Genomic DNA, 17203 nt, shown 5'->3' with positions numbered 1-17203 from the left:
CTACCTCTTTTCAGAATGACTTCAACGTCCAACGTAACGATCGCCAGCTATCGGTTCTAGTGACGTCATCACAATCAGTAAAATTTTCGCAGATATGACAATACCAACCAGTAGGCGTAGATTTTTCTCCTGCTGCACATAAGGCGATGACAAACAGTTTCTCCAAATCCTTTCTGGTTGTTCGGATTTTAATCTGAACAAGCAAGATGAAGTGCAAGGATAATCTTTTAATGTCTTTGTTGTCCTTTTCTATTACCAAGACGTCTGCTTAGAAGAATGATGCAACTTATCACTAAATTTATTATAAATGACAATGGGCTTATAGCGGCTGTTCTTACTGTACCCGCTGGTGAGATGAGACTAGAATCGAATTGTGGATGAATGAGACTGGTTACCATATATTTAAAATGAACGCAATGGAATTGCGGATGTCAAATCCAGCGAATGCTGTTGAAAACTTTGGTATGGTTTGTACATTAATCAAAACTGTGTTTAGAGAATGTTATTTTAAAGTTATTTTAAAATAACTTTCTCCAGTTCCTTAAAATATGAAGGAACTAAAATATATAAAACGAATTTTCTGAATTTGGCGAGGTCAACTAGCAGTTATTTCGTGATGTAAGGGAAAGTTGCCAACTTTGCATTTAAAAATTCAGCAACTCATAAAATTCTATAGCCGTGTATAAAATAATTTATTCCGAGCAATCTTATCTTGAAGATGACTATAAATCAAAACGTTAATGCTCTCCCACATAACGATAAATGTTTTCTTTATCGTTATGTGGGATAAAGCAACGTCTGAAAATGAAAATTTGTATACGTTGCGCTTGTCCTCAAAATAAGTTTTGAATTTTTCTTTACCCTATAAACTAGCAGGTTTATCCATCCTCTTCACAATGATATATGTAATCTCAGGTGTTGTTTCTATAAGCATTACTTTACTATTTTCGGTATTTAGTTTTATTTTAGTGCCTATGTAGCGCTCAGTCGCGAGAGCAACGAGGCATTTGCGCTTTTATCGTCAAGACTTCAGATTCCAATCCTGTCTAGGATGAAAAGAATCTTTATAAGAGCCTTCCAGGAGAGGATGGATTAGTTGTATACGGTGGCGGTATGCTTTTCCTTCTGCGAGCACATAAACTGGACCCTTCACACATGAACAGTAATCTAAGCTATAATAGCTTACCTGACTCGCACAGCGCAGTGATTCAGTTCTGGCGTTCTCGAGATAGTTGCCACTCACTAGCGCCTCACGCTAGACCTGCCACGCGGACGCCAGTTAAAATTTGATTGTTATTCCTAACTTGTTTATATGAGAAGTCTGTTTTATCTTGCTATTATTTCCAGTTTTTGTGATAATTTATACACCTGAAGAAGTCGGCGTTCCGACGAAACTAGTTGTGTTTTAATTAAAGTTTTTATCTTCATGATTTTAAAATCATGATTTTAAAATATATATAAAGATATAACCGCTTTATATCTTTATATAATGGAAACGTCCGTTTCTTTTGCTAATGTCTAGTGTAAATGATCAATTTGTAGTATGGGAAACTATAGTAACATTAATAGCAATAGCTTTAAATGCGATTTTACACCACGTTAGTTATAATACAGAGTGAACAAATGGATTGAGCGAATTCAAAAATTATTAAAAAACACTAAAACGGCGTAAAACTTACGCTATTAGAAGAACTTCAATAAATATCGGTACGCTAGTGGAAGTCTGATACTTTTTTCCTCAACTTGTCATGAAATGAAGTTGACGATGGGTAGATGACAGACTTTGTTTTCTTGCTCAATGGTTTTATTTTCATGTTTGCTAGTCTTACTCCTCGTCACTACAACTTGGACAAATTTTATTTGAACCAAATTCGTTCATCGTTTCACAACAAATTAATAATGGCGGCACTTTGTCATTTGACGTCATGTTTGTGTAATAGTTTAAATCTTATTAAGCACCGAGGGAAAAGCAGTTACTCAGAATCATCCTCCAGTTCTCTGATAGATGAGACTAACGTAGAGTTGACTGACACGGTTTCTGCGCTGCTATCCGTCCAGCTTGAAGTTATCTTACCGCAGATATAGTACCTGCCTTCAAATCGCCCTTAACCACGCGTGAATTAAATTTTCATACCCAAATGAAACCTGTCTGAAATTTATTTTCTTCATGAGGAGGAGGAACAAGTAGCAAGCATTGTGTATGTTACTGTTTGATTTTACGACTTCCGTATAAGTAATCTCCAGCAGAATGAACAATAATTTTTTGCAAGTAACAATATTTTCACCTAAAGCATTAATAAACAATGTTTTCCTTTACTGTAACATTATTCAAATGTAAATAAAAGAGATTAGAAACGTCCACAAACTAGCCAATTGCAAAACGTATAACTCCGAAATAGGGAATGCTACATTTTAGGACACATCGCGTCATCATGACTTGCAATGAATCTTTAAAATAACAGCGTTTTTATCCTTCGTCTTTTCTCGAAGTAGACAACGATTTTTCACAGTGGTGTAAGTTTATCCAGCTTGTCCACTTCAAAAGATACTTAATATGCGTTCGTACTGTCTTAGACGAGTGACGAAAAATATTTCAGGATTGATAACTCTACCAATTTACATATGAAAAACTCGATTAGTTTAGGCTGGGGAAGAGTATTTCATTTCTAACTGAAAACATTTCATACTCATCTTCTTAGGCAGAACCGGCACTAATTTTTTGCTGCTTCTTCACTATTAAATTTAGTTGCTTGTAGTGTCTCCATTTTCAAGACCATCCCGCCATCATCGTCTCGGTCTTCCTAACTTTTTTTCCCCTTTGTATCAAGTTCACTTTCTTTGCTCATCTGTTATCCTGCATTCTTTCCATATGATTTTCCCATTCTTCATTCCGTTTTTGGATTCAATCATTTACTGGCTGTATTTTACAATTTTCTCTGCGAGTACCAAATTTTGTTACGCCTTCAATTTTCCTAAATGTTTTCACAGTTGTTTCACTGATTTGTCTAATACTAGCCGTTGCTGCACGTATTTTTGCTGTATGTTAGTACTGGTCTGATTGTTTCTTTGCTTATGTTCTAATTCTTCCAGATGAGGCTGTTGACATATCCATCTATTCTACTTTTGCTTGTTCTTGTGTTTCATTTTGTGAGATGCTACAGTTGTTTATTTTTATTCCTGAATATTTTAATCTCACTAACTTGTAAATTAGAAATCGAGGGGAAGGTAACTGAACATCTTTATGTGTTCCTTGACAACTCATTTTAGTTTTTTCTGTTGATATCTTCAAATTTTTCTGTTCTGCTACATTACTGAATATCTTCAGTAATCTTGGTAGGTTATCTGCATTTTCTGCTAGTAAGATTACATTATCAGCATATGGAATTCTTAATTTTTAATTTGCATTCCACATTTTTCCATTTTGTTCACTTTTTATTTCGTTCATCACTAATTTAAATAAGATGGACTTAATGAATTACCTCGTCTCATTCCTTTCAGTCTGTTCTTGTACTGCATTTATTATAGAACTTATTTGTATATATATTCTTAATCACTCTTAAAATTTTTTTATGGCATTTTTATCATTTTAACGTGTTTATTATATCTTAATCTCTTCTATTAAATGCTTTAGTTAAATCATTAAAACATATGTAAAGAGGGTCATTGCATTCCAATGATTTCTCTATTAGTTGCTTTAATATATATATATATATATATATATATATATATATATATATATATATATATATATATAGCATTGCATCCATCCAAATTACTATATTTCCAATTTTTGTACAGAGGAGATTTATTCCTCTGGAGTTATCTGGATTTGTCTCATTTCCATTCTTAAAGATTGTTGAACTCTTTCGTCAGTCATTTGGTATTTTTCTTCCTTTCAATACTATATTTCAAATAAGTTCTTGTGCTCCTTTTCCCTCCATATTTTAATAGTTCATTCTGCATCTTATCTATTCCAGCTGATTATTTTTTAGTTCAATATCTTTTTCTGTTATTTAAAATTTACGTTATCCTCTTCCATAAATATTATTTTTGATTATATTATCTTTATTCTTTTATGCGAATAGATTGTGAAAATAATCTTTTCATTTATCCAATCCAAAATATTTTTATACTTTCATTTAGTTCTTTCTTTTAAGTTTGCATTATTTTCATAAATAATGCAAACTTAAAAGTTGCAAGACCTCCTAGAATTTAAGCCATAAATTCTAGGAGGTCTTGCATGGTATGTCTTAAGTTTTTTGATTGTTTCTTCATCTAAGGAGGAAGTTTCATTAAGTAGCTTATTTAATTTTCTGAGTTGACGATTCGTAGGATCAAAATCCAATTTGGAGTAAGTATTACGATCTCGAAGAAGTAAATTAATTTTTCGGTCATATGAATTGGTATCAAGAACCACAGTGGTATTTCCTTTATCAGTTTATCTTTATTAGTGGTATTTCCTTTATCTTTATTAGCTCTAGTAATGATTAAATTTTTGTTACGTTTTAAGGAAATAATAGCTTTCAATTCCGACGGTGGGATATTTAATTCTGAAGGTTTGGCATTGTAGATCACTTCAGCTACTTCGAAACGAAGTTTGTTGGCTTCAATACTGGAGAGATGCTTGATGTTTCTTTCTATATTATGTATAAAGTCTAAATATGGGAAACACTTTGTGAAATCGCAAATTTATGGCCTCTTGCTAGAACATTTAATTCATCTTTTGTTAGTTGACGGTTAGATAAATTGACTACCCATTTTTCCGTTGGTAATTTGTTAATGATCTTTTTTGATCGATTTAATAGATTAAGGTATTTAATATGTAGAGCACTATTGCTTTTATCAAAAGCTTTTTTTTCCTGAATTCTTTGAGACAGTTATAATTAATTGTAGCAATTCTTGATTTAACGTATTTGACAAATCTGTTTCTAGTTCTGTAATATTTAAATTGTTTGTTGCTAGTTCATGCTTAGACACTCATAACTGATTGAGTAGTAAGGAATGACTTGCTTTTTGATAGATTTTATGGGCGCCTGGAGATTTGATGGTTTCTTTCAGTTTTGCAAAGGTTGGAATAAGATTATCACGTCTGCACTTTTTTAAAAAAGATATTCTAGCTCGTGGCTTACCCTGTTTTAGTTGCTGCCACCTTCTCAGCAGAAGAGGATCTCAGAACAGGTATAGCAGTGGCTAACTTCCTTTGTGCATCCTGACATGATATATTTTGTTCTGTTTTAATTTTCTGTATTTCTTTATCATCTTTCCACTTCTGACATGCACAGGAGTAGTCTGGGTGCTAAAGACATGTTTTCTTAAGACATACGATGCAAGACCTCCTAGAATTTATGGCTTACCTAAGCTACACAAAACTAATGTTCCACTTAGACCTGTCGTAGACTGTATCGGCTGTCCAACGTACAAGTTATCAAGATTCTTATCTAACCTTCTCCGCCCTCACATATAGGCCACTCAGTCTCTTCAAATCAAAAATTCTAATGAGTTTCACACAAAAATTAAAGACATTCAAATATCAAAAACTGACTTGTTAATCAGCTTCGACATTGTCTCCCTCTTCACTAACATTCCCCATAAAGAAATAATAGAATTACTAACTCAAAAATTTCCGTCTGATATAGTTGAATTGTTCAAGTTTGTTATTGCATCAGGTTACTTCACCCGGAAAGGTCAAATTTACAAGCAAGAGGAAGGAACAGCAATGGGATCTCCTCTATCACCAAACCTAGCAAATTTGTTTCTAGAACACCTTGAGGAAAAAATATTCACTTTTGACCCCAAACCAAAAATTTGGCTAAGATATGTCCATGACGTATTTGCAGTATGGAATCATCCCGAACCTGAATTACAACTGTTTCTAGATAAAAATTAACCTTCATCATCGCATCAACTTTACGTTAGAAAAAGAATCTCCACAGGGTATCTCTTTTTTGGATTTACACATCAAAAGAAAAGAAGACGGTTCCATCGCCACTTCCGTCTTTCGCAAACCTACATTCTCAGGTCGCTACATTCACAATTCTTCTGCTCATCATCCATCTCAGAAATCCGGCATTATTAAATCACTAGTTTCCAGAGCACACAAATTCTGCTCCTCTGAAGAATCTTTAAACCAGGAATTAGAAGTTATCAAAAATACAGCCATCCTAAATGGATATAATCCCAAATCAACTCAAAAAATCATCAGTCACTTTTGCATACATCAAACCAAACGGGAAGAAGTGCATAGGATTCCCATACCTTACGTTAAAGGCATCTCAGAACGTCTTTCTAAAATTATGAAGAAATACAATTTTGCCACTACTTACAAACCTATCAACCAAATTTACAACTTATTACCTTCTCCTAAGGACAAATTCTCACCCTTGATGTTACCTGGTGTTTATGAGATTCCATGCTCATGCAAATTATCTTACTTTGGACAGACAGGTAGGTCTGTTCAGAAACGCATCTGGGAACATCAAGACCACATTCGTCTTCTTAAACCGCAGAAATCTGGCCTCTCTCAACACGGAATTGAAAATCCAAACCATAGGATCCATTGGGAAAAGGCTAAACTTTTACATAGATCTTTATTTAAACATGAACGTTTATACAAAGAAAGTTCTGAAGCCCTACTACACAGACCAAACCTAAACCGCAACGACGTTCTTACTATTCCTAAAGTATGGGAAATTATCATACAAAACTGTGTTAAATAATTAACGTTTTTTTTTTTTGTACTACTTTAGCAAGTTATGCACGTTTTCATGAGATTCTATTGTAATGCGCCTTAACTGTATGTTATTCCTAATTTTGTTTAAATACTGTACTGATGATGTCCTAAGATACTTAGGATGAAATATTTACAATTAAATAATTTTCACTGTGGTTTATACGTGTTTCTTCTAATTATGCAGTTTTCTTTCGCTAAGCTTTTTCTTCTTTAAACCATGGTGTTCGTCTTTGGTTAGTTGTTGCCTTAATTGTTTTTTCTCCTAATGCTTCTTTTGCTGTTTCATGTTGCAAAGGTGGCCTGTTTCTCTTTTGTCTTTTAATGTTTCCATTAAAAGTCAACATTCCTATTTGACCTTTAAAATTACTATTAAAATAAAATAGTAATTTATTTTATTTTAAAATAAATAAAAAAATAAGATAATTTCTGGTATCTCATACTTTCTTCACGGAGTAATTCTATTCTGTTTTCTCTGTATGTTGTGTTTTGTTCTATTCTTTGATACTTTTATTTTCTCGAGAACCAACTTATGGTTACTTCTTATATCCGCTGATGTCAGGACTTTTACATCAATACTTTTTTTTGTCATGATTTCTTTATTAGTTACAATGCAATCAATTACCGATTTTTGTCTCATATTCTTCTATGTTTATGACCGATGAATATATTTGTTCTTAATTCATTATTCGTACATAACTGTAGCAGATTTATTCCATTTTCATTAATTATTTCTTCATTAAATCTTTGGCATATACATGGAATACGCCATGTTGCCAAATGTCATATTTAAATCTTAAATTATCTTATTTTTTTTTATTTATTTTGTCTATTATATTTTGAAGATCTTCATAGTATTCTATTTCTAGTTTTGGTTTCCCTTCCTCTGGAACCATATAAATACACTAATATTTAATAACTTTTTCCTTCTATACAATTGAATTTTTCTGCTTATTTATTTATGTATCATTATTCCAACTCCTTTAGTTTCCGATTTGCTTTATACTTTTTTTCCCCGTTGTCTGATACTGCACAAATTTTAATGTTATTATTCTCAAGGTCTTCAAATTAATTATTTTCTTGTCAGGGATAGTACATTCAACTTGTCAGTTCTCACTTTCTCCTGTTTTAGTTTCGGTTCCGAGATTTTATTATCCGATATATCCGTTCCGAGACAGCCATCCGATCTTTTAAACTTTGGGTTCTTTGAGCAATTGGGTTAAACGTTCTCTGGCGATCTGCCAACTAGACCAGAAAATGCCTCTTGTGTTGGCTAGGTATATGAATAATCTTCATACGTGGGTATGAAGTGTATACTTCTGGAAGTATACATTTCCAGTATGCTTAGCCTACATCATCCGTTCACCCCCACGATGAGGTACAAATAGGATTAGTTGAGGTAGGTTTCTTTGCGGCCAGCAAAATTTGTATCCCTTTATTTTGTTGACTTTTGTATAAACGCAAAGTTTTAAAAAAATGAAATTCAGGAAATAATTTCTTTCCCACTAATATATTCATTTTCTATTTTAATACATTCACAATATGCTGATCTGGTTGACCGAGTGGTTAGTATCCACTTTTCAACCAACAGGTTGCGGGTTAATTCCGCCGTGGGCATAGATGTTAGTAAATGTCTGAGTGAATGCAGTTGAATTCGATATATATTTCTCAAGTAGTTTTAATTCGACTGTCTGTATTGACATAATTAGACAGACCGAAATTATTCATGGAAAGTACACAAGCCAAAAACAGAACAGTTTCAAAAACACAATATATAATAACTTCTGACACATGCGGATTTTTACGAAAGTACAATACTCAAAACGCGAATGACACATTTATGAAATAGTAGTTCTCGTGAAAACAAATACTGACAGTCGATAATTCACCTCTGAATAATTGTGAAGGAAACAACTAAAAAAGAGACCATGAGGTAATGTACATTAGGTCACGCAGCAGTGCAGTAATTTTCATTTTGGGACTAAACCTATATTTGACTAGCTAATGAGGTTCTTGGCAAAACGATCGTAATTCCTCCCTAGCATGGAAATTGATTGAAATCTGAAATGATCTGACAATATATAACATTTGTCAAGTCGTTTCGATTAGACCATTTACTGACAAAATTATGCGAAACAAAAATGTCTATGGTAAGTAGTAGGGGTGTCACTTCTGACAAGATCAAGATAAGATAAGGAATCGTGACGTCATTTGTTAGTTGTAAATAAGTGACGGTATTGTTTTGAATGGAAAATGGGAGATATATTACTGGTTTGGCTATGGAATTGTGGGCGATGTTTTTGAGATAAGATATCTTGGAATTTTCCCAGGGTGACACACACATCCGTCATTGTCGTCATGTTTAGTTGTCTATAGATGGGTATACTAATTTCCAATACATTATGGGGTATTTCTTTCCTGTTAAAGGGTGGGAATTCTTAGAGTAGAGTAGAGTCCTAATAGCGGCAGTGTTTCGTGATTTTCTGAATAATTTAATTATATGCTGGTGTCACTCAAACATACATTTTTTTTCATAGCTCATCCGTATTTTCTTCTATATTCATATTCTAATTCAAGTTCATATTTGATTCATAATTCATCCGAATATTTTGATTTGTCTAAAATTATGATCTTAAAATTCAATAAATAAACAAATCGTGTGTGAATTCACGGCGATTTCGAAAGTGATCTTACATACATACATACTTTTTTTCTTCTATAGATGATTGTACCAATTTTCCAATACATTTAGGGGTATTTCTTTCCTGTTAAAGGGAGGGAATTCTTAGAGTAGAGTCTAGTGGCCGCTGTGTTTTTCGAGCTTTTCTGAATAATTTAATTATATGCTGGTGTCTCTACAGCATTTTTAAATAAATAAATTAAAATAAACGGACAGTTAAGTGGATTACAAAACTTTTTGTATGTATTCTAGAAATTCTAATGATAATTTCAAATTACTTACAGCTTTCCAGAATGGCTCTTCTAAATACGAATATTCCAAAAAAAATATTCCAAAATAGTTAAATTTTATATCCACACAACAACACAAAAACTACAAAGAACGAAATTTATGTAACTACTGTAACCTGAAATAGTTGAGCTTCTTCCTTTAGATTTCAGCCCGTAGATGCTATGTTATCGTCATGAGCAATATCCCCCAGCGCGCGGTTTTCTTCAAAGGGGTCTTTCATGAAGATGACATGAGTCACATCTGTAAATTCCAGTATTTTTCAAAAGGTAGCATTTTCTGAAGTTTGGATGTTTCTCAAATACTTCCATATGACTAAGTGATTAGCATTCACATGAATGTGATGACACATATCCTAAAATTATTCATTCTTCGTTTCCGTGGGAAATTATTGGTGTAGTAAATTAATGCTTATATTTAATTTTTTAAAACCAATATTGACTATTAATTTTACTTGCGATTCCTTGTGCTCTTAACCTATTTCTGTAACTGAAATGTATTTATTTTATTTAATTTTTTCTTTAGCATTAGTAATTTTAAGTAACGAATATTTGCGACAATCAAGGTTTTGAACTCGCCCTTGCGTTTTCCTTTAGAAATTTCTTTTGCCAGCACAACAAATAAATAGTTCTTATTATTTCAAATGAATATTAGCTCTGTAATATATAGTTTGTTAATTTCTATGTTACCTTTTATTTGACTGTAATATTATTAACAAATGGCTCTGTAAAATAGCCAAATTCTTACAGTATTGTAACTTTTCAGGTGAAATCTTCTTCACTAAAATTCTGGCTATTAATTTAATACCCGATTATTCCTTTTGCTTCCAAGATTTCACAGTTTCTTGAAATATTTGAGGGCTTGCATGAACAAATAAGACTTTTAATTCAATGAATCAAAAAAAAGTCTCTGGTTACTTTTTGTGCATGAAATTTCACACGGAAAAAAAAAACGTTATCTTCCTTGATTTGTATAACACATCAACGACACCCAATTTGTTCATTTAAATTTACACATTTTATTTGAATAAAATATTATTTACAAATTGTATTTACTGAATCTAACAATACAGAAAATAAATAAATGGAAAAATACATCAAAGGTTCTTCCATGCTTGTGGAAATGCCATCATGTGGTTTTTGATAATGTGACTCTCATCTGGAAGTTAATTTTTCATTTGGTGTTCGTTGGGAATTTATTACTGTAGTAAAATTAAGGGTTGCATATTTATTTTTTGAAACCAATACATATACTTCTGAGAATTATTAAAAGCACAGAATCTTTCGTTATGTTTCCAAAAGCATTTAAAAGTACACGTTATGTTTTCACGTTTTGGGCATCCAATTTCATTTAAATCAAGAACAGGCCTCCCTATTAACTTCGTTAATGTTTTTGATTCTTCTCTTCCTTGAGAGTAATATTTGATATTTGCATGTTGATTCTATCATCCAATTTCTTAGTTTGTGCAGAGGTAGTGAACCAATTTCCCACCTCAGCTGATGGGTATATTTTATTAACCAAGAATTCTGTTTTTTTTTTTGTTTTTTTTTTTGTTTAACTCTTTCAGGTAATTCTTTCCAACTGCAAGGTGATTTTGTCAATGCATATCTTACAATAATTCCATCAGAAATACAAATTTCTTTAGGAAATAAATTTGAACTCTTATTCAAAAGAAATTGGCAATCAATTATCCCAATGATAACTAAAAATTCGTATTTTTCACCCACTGTCGATTTTTCATAATCGTTTTCCTTCATTCTTTTTCTTAGATTACTTCATATGGCACCACAAATAAATAGTGATTTATTATTATTTCACTGATTATTAGCTCTGATCGTATACTTTATGGTAACTTTCGTTTACAAAATTCTAAACAATTAGAACTTTTCACAAAGAAACTTTCAAAGAATTTGTGGCTCACCATTATTTTTACATTACCAAACACAAAACACCACGACACAAAACGGTCCGACTGAAACCAAAATTGAATTGACTATTACTTTTCGAGATCCAAAGTACCAAATTTTATTAACTTTCTGTTCGGCAAGAGCAGAAGCACAGTTATTACTCTCGTTTTCTGGTAACTTTTGCCAAAAAAGAAAAAGATACTACCGTTCGCTCTGCATGAAATAAAATTTCAGCTACAAAGGAATCTTGAAAGTTGATGGTAAGATGTAGAAATGTATCAAAGTGCGGAATAGGCTTCCAATCAGAACAACTTCTCGTCGAATAATCTAAAGATTGATGGTGCAGTGAAGGATGACAATGTTCTACGTGCGTGGATTCCACAACTCAATAAGTATCAACCTCGTGAACTGAACTACAAGTAGACAATCTATTTAACAGCACACTTCCTGAGTGTCACTGCTGTTATATGAAACTGATGCGATAAAGTTTGAACTGTCACTGAAAAATTGCAAGTTCCATGGGAAACAAGCACAGCAACCCAGATATCACAAAGCAAGTCTTGCTTAAATTTCCTTTTCTGTGTGAAACGGTTTCAAGGTTAATTCAAATGCACCACTCGATTACCAAATATCTAAAATCTTTGATTGGTTTACTGCGTTAGAAGTTGGTAAGAAGTCCCTACTAAGTGCGATTTAATGGTGATATTTTCAGGTGCTGAAATGCATAGGCTTTGCATATAATATTACCTTTCTTTTCTGCCCATAATAGTGTTCCTAATTCTATTTTTATAAGAGAGAGAGAGAGAGACAGAGATAGGTTATTTTTCTTAGTGCTCCACACAGTGCGCATGATAACATGAAAAGGTGAGGAATGGATCTAAATTTTCAATGGTTGGACAATGATTAGACAACTCATGCTACAAATGAGCCAAAAGTGCATTGACAAATTAAGAATTTCGCTACAATACCAAGTAGCTAGCATTTATTTGTTGGACTTTCTGGGTATTTTACATTATTAAGAAAAATGTCAGATAAGTAGCCACTATTGAATAAACTCCTACTTTGTTAGCACTCAGATCATTTTCTTGTATATGAGATGTTTTAGGGGATTCTTTAGATGGCGTAAGTGAATCCATCATGAACTAGTCGAAATCGATTGATCAATGAATTAGATTTAATAGTTAAAATGTTAAATTCTGCAACTGTGTGTACTATTCAATACCTCTGTCAAACGTGGCAGACTAATACCAACTTTCCAGAGTTAAAAGCAGGTTTTTTAATGTACACCTTAATGTTTCTTGTAATGAGCTCAGCAACTTTTTTTATTATAGTACTCACTAACTATCGTAACCCTTGAACAAGCCTATAAATCATTTAATAATATTGCTAATTCTAATAATAGGCAGCTGACAGTTACTTCCCTCAAAATTTTTATATTAATCACACCTCACACCGGAATTTATTAGTACTATAGTAATAGCTTTAAATAATTTAAGATTTTAAAATTAAGTTCTTGAGTACTATAAAAGCCGATCTACGTCAAGTATATATATATATTTGAGACATATCTTTCGAGAAAGATGCACCTTATAGTTGACTGAGCTCCTCCTGAGACAAGTTAATGCTTCGTGTGCTTTGGCTACAAAACACTCATTCACTGTCCTTGAGGACTTACTAAGTAATGCTAAATATTTACCTCATAGTTGATATTGTTCCCTGGGAAGACCTTTGTGTAACGTTACGCAATGAACGATATCATCGCACTGTGCAAAGTATTCACCCTTTTGATATCCATCTCGTGCGCAGTGCAGCAGCCCACCAAAAAAAAAAAAATACATCACTAACTCTGATTTCCATGTCACGTGATTCTGCGAGACGCACATACTTCGTGACGCTTCTGGCAACAAAAAAAAGGGGTGGGGAGAATAAAAGGAAAGCCACGGAAGTATTTCAAGGCCGTGCGAAGAAACAAGTGCACGCGCAGCTACTGAAACTTGTTTGAAACGAAAGGGAAGGCTAAGAACCAGGAAAAAATATTAGTTTCAGTTGACTGCTGCATCACACTAAACGTCACTCGCGAAGTTCAGTATAGACGATAGGTAAGGTCAAGAGTCAAGTCGCATTATCACGAATACTAAAGCTGAAATTTAAAAATAACCAGCGGTGTCACATAGGATAAATGCCCTGAACCTTCACGAAGAGTCAGCAAAAACTTTCACAAGTTAGTATCAAACTCTCCCAGCGCTTCACGCGTTCAGTTAAAATGTAAACAAGAAGAACCACTGTTTTCGATCGTTCCTAAAAGATTTGATTAAAAAAAATAATAAAAAAATAAGTCAGTGAAAAATATCTGCACCCGTGATAATATTACTTGAAAATATTCGTTTTTCTGACAACAGAACAGTTGTGTAACGAAATAATTTATATTTAATATTGAACTTTGGGATTTTTGTATTCAGTGTGTATAGATGAATAGTAATATCATTAATATAATCAACATTCGCGTGGAATAGCACAATATTTACTAAACTTTATATGCATCTGCACTCAAAAATCAGGAAATGCACTTAATGCAAACGTGAAGAAGCATTGGCAGCCAAACTATTAACTTCCCTACAGTGCAAAATGATCAGTCAATTTCCACTGAACGAAAAATAGGTGAAGCTATGGCTAGAACCATAATTTACCAACCGGCTTACACGAACAAAATTAAATATATGCAAAATATAGAAACAAGTTTCTTCAATCCAAATATGGCTTGTTATATTAGAATAGATAAAATCAGTTATGCCAATGAAGTAAGTGGTTTCCTATCTCTCGCATCTTAAGTTAACTGGAAATCTTAGCTTTAACAGAAAATTGCTAAAATTTACTCACGCTCTTTAACCGTTTCGAACCCGATTCCATATAATTTTCTCACTGTCAGCAATATAAGAATTTCATAAGTGTGTGTATTGAAACTACGAAACCATTAATTCTACCTCTGGCTTAAACTAGTGCAATGTCTCACTAACGTGTCATCGTTGTGTTTGTGACAAGATTGACAAGTTAAGAGCGAAGCGTCTAATTTTCTTGTTTTGTCATCACTAGAATTTCTAAAAGTAAACTGACTCCTTATCAAGAACATTCTCCCCCCCCCTTCTCTCAGTTAAACGGGAACCTTCTGTCTTTTCATTGTCATCTCCAAGATACATTACTTCTCCAGGTAAGCGACTATTTGACGGCAAATAGGGCAAGGGGAAAAGGTGGATTTGTGCCAAATGCTGCCAATGTTTTAAGCTAAATGCGGAACAGAACAGTCGGATGGCATATATAGCAAAGCGATTGTAATTTACTATTTTTTTTTTCACTTGTTCTATAACCTGAACAGCTCACGATGTTTCAAGTATTTGCAGAGTAGGTCATTTCAGCGACTATTTGTAGTGATCGACTTTATATTCAAGGCTGAAGGTATGGAAAAACTATATTAATTAACAAATGCTTTCGAATATTCTTAAAAATAAAAATCGAATATTGCAATGCCATAGTACAAAATGTTCTGGTTGTTTCAATATTACACATAACTGAAGCCATAAGTGAGCTAACACTTATGGCTTCAACTGCCTGTTCTCGACAGAATTTTCTGTTTTATGATATTAAAAAAAAAAAAGATCAAATTTCCTGGATGAAAACATTGCCACATCTGAGACCGGTTAACTCATCTTTACTCGAAAAGATCCATGTTTTTACATCCTAGACAGACATTCGAATCCGGTTTTTTCCAAATGTGCAAAGCAATAAGCAGTAAAAGTGACTGTCGCTAAAGATTAGTTCAGAGAATCGATATCAGTAAATCCACATGCTGAAATAAACTGACAATCCTGCGATGTTCTATGTTTTAATTATTAGAAAAGCAGAAAGGGATAACGTTTGTGCAATTTTTCCCCGTGGGGTATTCTCAAATCAACTGTGGGAAAAGGACAAGAAATAAATGAGTACAGGTCATGCTAATATAGAAATAGGACAAGGCAAGCCAAAGCTACTAACAAAAGAATGACTAATCTTAAACACGGACTGCAAAGAACACACCACCCTTGCGTAGTTAAAGATAATTTGAATGAACAGTGTAAACGAAGTAAGCGAATATTCTTAAGAAGTATTAGTAATGCATGATAAATTTTTCATCTTTTCCCAAAATAGTATCACAATGAATATGAAATCCTACCTATAATAGGGCTTGGGAAAATGGTACTAAAAGAGAATTATGTCAAGTGACAAAGTACACGCAATTTGCATCTCCAATGAATGGATTTTAGGTCAATGGGAAAAGCTCAAACAGATATTTGGCGTTCGTTCATGTTGTCCCAGTAGCTGAAAACAGAGAACAACACTAACATTGTAGAATGATCTGAACTTTTTTTTTTTTTGGTGTGTGGGGGGGGTCACATTTATGCAAATTATAAACGTTTATTCGAAACATGCACATCATAATTTATCCAGATTTATTTGAATTTTAGAATAGACACTTCTTTAATACAAAAGGTTAAAGAAAATTCTCGGCGTTTTGTTCAGACGCCGAGAATAATGACTAGGGATAAAGCACGAGTCAACGAGCAGTGAACAGATACTGTATGCCAATAAGTTCATTTCATGCTTACGATATTAAAAATTAAACTTAAAACAGTGACGCAAAAAGATTGCACACGATACGAGAATTTAAACCGAAGTTTACAAACGGAAGACTAATTCAAAGTTTTCATTTTGTATTTGAATTTACACAAAAATCAGAGTCTTCGCGAATGAGCAGTTCTGTCATCTGATATTTTTATTTATATATATATATATATATAATAATAATAATAATAATAATAAAACGTTTTCGCATATACTTTTGTGAACGGCCTTAAATATTTCGGTGCTTGGATGTCTGAGCACGATTATTTTCTTACATTCAACCATAGAGCCTCCGTAGCTCAGTCAGTATAGACGAAGCCATTTGGTCGAAAAGACCTGGGTTCGATTCCCGTCCATGACGTGAGGAACCTTTATCTGGTTCTCTTTCGACTAAAGGTGAGTTAGCCGGTCTTACTGAAATAGAGGGTTTTTTTCACCCGGAAACTCGGGTTTTTCGTCCCTCAGAACAGGCAAACCGGCCCGTGAACACACACACGGATCCTACAGTCATAAAATGCATACTTAATCCCTCACTAGGAGGGCTCAACCAGTCCTAAGGGACGGTCGAGGAACGGGGGGGGGGGAACCCCACAGGATTAAATAAATTCGACCATTTCCATCTTTAGATTATTGCGTCTGATATGCCAACACTTAAAATTTCTGGTTCCATTTTTTTTAATCGAAAAAATTAACTTCGCAAGAGCTCTGTTTCCAATTTTTATTTCCTTCTCACTCTTGTAACTGATAATGGTGCAGTCCGCATGTTTGTAGGCGTAAGATAGACAAAAAAAACAAAAACAAAAAAAACGCAGGTTTAGTTTGCGTTTTGGTTGCTGTATAAAATAGGGGTGGCTAGCCAATTGCTTTCTTAAACCTAATACCACTACGACAATGGGTTCATGTGGCAATATTATACTTTCATGATCCATTGAACAAGACTATTTTATC

General features: G+C 33.4%; 1 protein-coding gene across 2 annotated transcripts in view; it reads right to left on the bottom strand.

Moving 5' to 3' along the window:
- The window catches only part of Mctp (multiple C2 domain and transmembrane region protein), a 642744-nt gene that overhangs the window by 428453 nt on the left and 197088 nt on the right, over positions 1–17203 (bottom strand). The window lies entirely within an intron of this gene.

The sequence above is a fragment of the Typopeltis vanoorti genome, chromosome 13 (assembly GCF_054136105.1).
Source record: "Typopeltis vanoorti isolate ZY-2024b chromosome 13, IOZ_Tvanoo_1.0, whole genome shotgun sequence".
NCBI classification, from domain to species: domain Eukaryota; kingdom Metazoa; phylum Arthropoda; class Arachnida; order Uropygi; family Thelyphonidae; genus Typopeltis; species Typopeltis vanoorti.
This window is presented reverse-complemented; position numbering and strand designations above follow the sequence as displayed.